We start from the raw sequence: 3867 nt of genomic DNA on the forward strand, positions 1-3867 counted from the left end.
TTTTCTCTTTTGTTTCTGGTGGTGGTACTGGAATTTGAATTCAGGGGCTCAATCTTCTTAGGTATGTACTCTTATCACTTCAGCTGTGGCTCCAGCCCTTTTTTTTTTTTAATACTTTTTGATTGTAAAAATATTGTACAGGGGGGTTACAGTTACATGAGCAAGGTAATGAGTACATTTCCTATTAGGCATTGTTACCTCCTCCTTTGTTTTTTCCCTCCCATCCCTTCCCTCCCACCTCCATAACTACACTCCTCCTCTCCCCTCACCCCACCTCCCTGCCTAAATTAAGATCAAATACAGTGAAAACAGGTGTTATACTGTGGGGGAGGAACACACAAAGAAACAACAACAAAAATCACATGGTACATTATAAATACGTTAGGAACAATAGCAAGAAATTAAAAAAAACACTCGTGTCCCTATCTTGGGGTTCATTTTGCTTAACATCATCTTATCTGGCTATATGTACATAGCTTTTGACCTTTTCTGTTTGTCCTAGACATATACTAGCTATTGCAAATAAGGGAAACCATGGGACCTATGGTTCTTTGGGTCTTACTTCACTTAATATAAGTTTTTCCAAGTCTTTCCATTTCTTAACAAATGGGGCGATGTCATTCATTCTGATGGAGGCATAGAATTCCATTGTGTGTGTGTGTGTGTGTGTGTGTGTGTGTGTGTGTGTGTGTATTCCACATTTTCTTGATCCATTCATCTACCAAGGGACATCTGGGTTGGTTCCATATCTTAGCTATGGTAAATAATGCTGTGATAAACATGGTTGTGCTGGTAGCTTTGGTATGACCTTGTTTGTGATCATTTGGGTAAATGCCCAAAAGTGGGATTGCTGGGTCATAAGGGATCTCTACGTGTTGTCTTTTGAGGAACCTCCATACTGCATTCCAGACTGGTTGAACAAGTTTACACTCCTACCAACAATGCAATAGGGTTCTCTTTTGGCCACATCCCTTCCAGCATCTATTGTTACTAGATTTCTTGAGTATTGTCATTCTAACTGGGGTAAGGTCTAATCTCAATGTTGTCTTGATTTGCATTTCTTTTATGGCTAGAGAAGTTGAACATTTTTTCATGTGTCTATTGGCCATTCTTATTTCCTCTTCAGAAAAGTCTCTCTTTAAGTGTTTAGCCCATTTATTAATTGGGCAGTTGTTGTTTTGAAGATTTGTTGTTGGGAAATTGAGTTTTTTGAGTTCTAAGTATATTTTAGATATGAGACCTGTGTCCGTTGTATGGCTAGTGAAGATCTTCTCCAAGTCTGTGTGCTTTCTATTGATCTTGCTAGCTATGTCCTTTGCCTTGTAGAAGGAAGCTCTGCAGTTTCATGCAGTCACATTTGTCCAACATTTCTTTGATTTGTTGTGCTTCTGGGTCTCTATTAAGAAAATTTCGGCCTGTGCCAAGGAGCCCTAGAGTGTCTCCTATTCCTTCCTGTAATGTTTTCATGGAGTCTGCTTTTATTTCGAGGTCTTTGATCCATTTGGAGTTGATTCTGGTGCAGGGCGATATATACAGATCTAGCTTTAGTTTTCTACAAGTGTTTAACCAATTTTGCCAGCATCATTTACTGAAAGGCTCCAACCCTTTTGGGGTTTTTAGTTGCTTTTTTTTCAGATAGGGTCTCACATTTTTGCCCAGGACTTGCCTCACACAGAGATCCACCTGAGTAGCTGGGATAACAGATCTCTCAAGGAATTGATCTGTCCTAGATGTCATAGACTCCCATATTAAAACTCAGTTCCTTAGCTTATAAAGATGCCAACCCCCTAAAATGATCCAGCAATTCCACTCCTGAGCATTTACCCAAAAGATTACAGACCAGGATACAGTAAAGCCATCAGCACAACCATGTTCACTGCAGCACTATTCACCCTAGCCAAGGCATGGAATCAGCCCAGAGGCCCCTCAACAGATTAATGGATTAAAAAAAAATGTGGTACAAGGATACCCATAGGACAATATACTGAAAATGAACTTCACAACTTCAGGCAGTGAGGGGGTCAGGTAGGAGTGTGGGAGGTGGGGGAAGGAAGGGATAGTGGGACAAGGAAGGGAAGGGGTAACAGTGATCAACAAGTAATGTACTGAGGAAGGTGGCTCAGTGGTAGAGAGCTTGCTTTGCATGCATGAGGCCCTGGGTTCAATTCCTCAGCACCACACAAGCAAAAAGAAAAAAGCCGGAAGTGGCGCTGTGGCTCAAGTGGTAGAGCGCTAGCCTTGAGCTGAAAGAGCTGAGGGATAGCACCCAGGCCCAGAGCTCAGGCCCCACGACCGGACCCCCCCACCAAAAAAAAAAGTAATGTACTGATTGCCTTACTCATGTAACTGTAACCCCTCTGGACAACAACCTAACAAAAATTTTAAAATGTGGTATATAGACACAATGGAATTTTACTCATCCATTAGAAAGAATGATACTGAATGATATTGGAAAGGCCCGGAAAAATTTGTCTTAAGTGAAGTAAGTCAGGCTCAGAGAGACAAAGGATGTGTGTTTTCCCTCACATGTGGAAGATGGATTTAGCTTAAAGTAAATACAATGGGTGGTGTGCAAGTGTATTAACTGAAATATGGTAGAGTCAAGGGAGAACTCAAATAGTGTAATTCCTTAGAAAGGCAAAGTCAAAATTCAGAAAAATAACAGGAAGCGAGTACTTGTAAAGGATGGGGTGGAGTCAAGGGGGAAGGGATAGACAGATGAAAAGAAGAGGGGGAGCATGAAGTCAAGAATCCAATGTATAGTCTACAAAATTAAGACAAATGAGGAAAAGGATGACATGGATCAAGCTGCAATGTATTCATAAACTGCTTTGCTAAATGGCAGCTCCTTAGTACAACTACTTAAAGATTAAAAAAATAATAATAAAGATCCCTACCTTAAGGTTAACGAAGGACTTCATGAAATAGCTTTTATTTTATTTTACTCTGTAATTAAAGTCCAGTAGTTGAACATATGTTTCTTCACACATACACACCCCATTTCTATTTTCCTGCTTTATAACCAGAAAGGTGTACCTGCTTGTGCTGAAGACAGAGGAAATTATTTGAATTCCTGAAAAACCTATCTTAGGAGTAAGGACACCAGACAATTATTTCAGATGTAGGTATGGGAAGTTATCTACATTTTTGGACTACTACGTTTATTTTTTTCCCCTTTTCCATCTTTCCCTTACACAGGAAGAAGGGGTCTAGGGAGCATTATCTTGTTCCATCCTTTAATTCACTCTCTACTTTAGACAAAGACAGTTGTCTAAAGAAAATAAAATTGTATTTGTGAACCGGGTGATGATGGTTCATTCTTGTAATTCTAGCTATTTGGGAGCCTGAGATCTGAGGATCACAATTTGAAGTCAGCCTAGCAGGAAAGTCTGTAAGAATCTAATCTCCCATTAACCAGCAAAAACCTGGAAGTGGAGCTGTGGCACAAGTGATGGAGCACTAACCTTGAACAAAAATGCTCAGGGACAGTGGCTGGCCTTGAGTTCAAGTTCAGTGCATGCACGCCCATGCACGCGTGCACACACACACACACACACACACACACAACCTTGAGTTTGCTTAATAATGATTACGCATGTATGCAAATGTATGTCCGCATAGATGTTATTCGTTACATGTAGGGAGCTGGAAAGGGGCTGTTTCATTATTGTTGTTCGCCATTAAATATAATGCTCAAAAATACTTCTTTCATTTTGATTCATAATTATGTAGTAAAAAATTTATATATCAAGGTCATTTAACCATCATACGTCTTACTGAAAGTAGAAACAGAACTTGGCTAGGATATCACGGCAGAGGCCCCCTCCCATAGAGGTTCTGCGCCCCCCACCATGGCCCTGAGCAGTC

This window comes from Dipodomys ordii, unplaced genomic scaffold, assembly GCF_000151885.1.
Source record: "Dipodomys ordii isolate 6190 unplaced genomic scaffold, Dord_2.0 Scaffold170, whole genome shotgun sequence".
In the NCBI taxonomy this organism is placed as follows: domain Eukaryota; kingdom Metazoa; phylum Chordata; class Mammalia; order Rodentia; family Heteromyidae; genus Dipodomys; species Dipodomys ordii.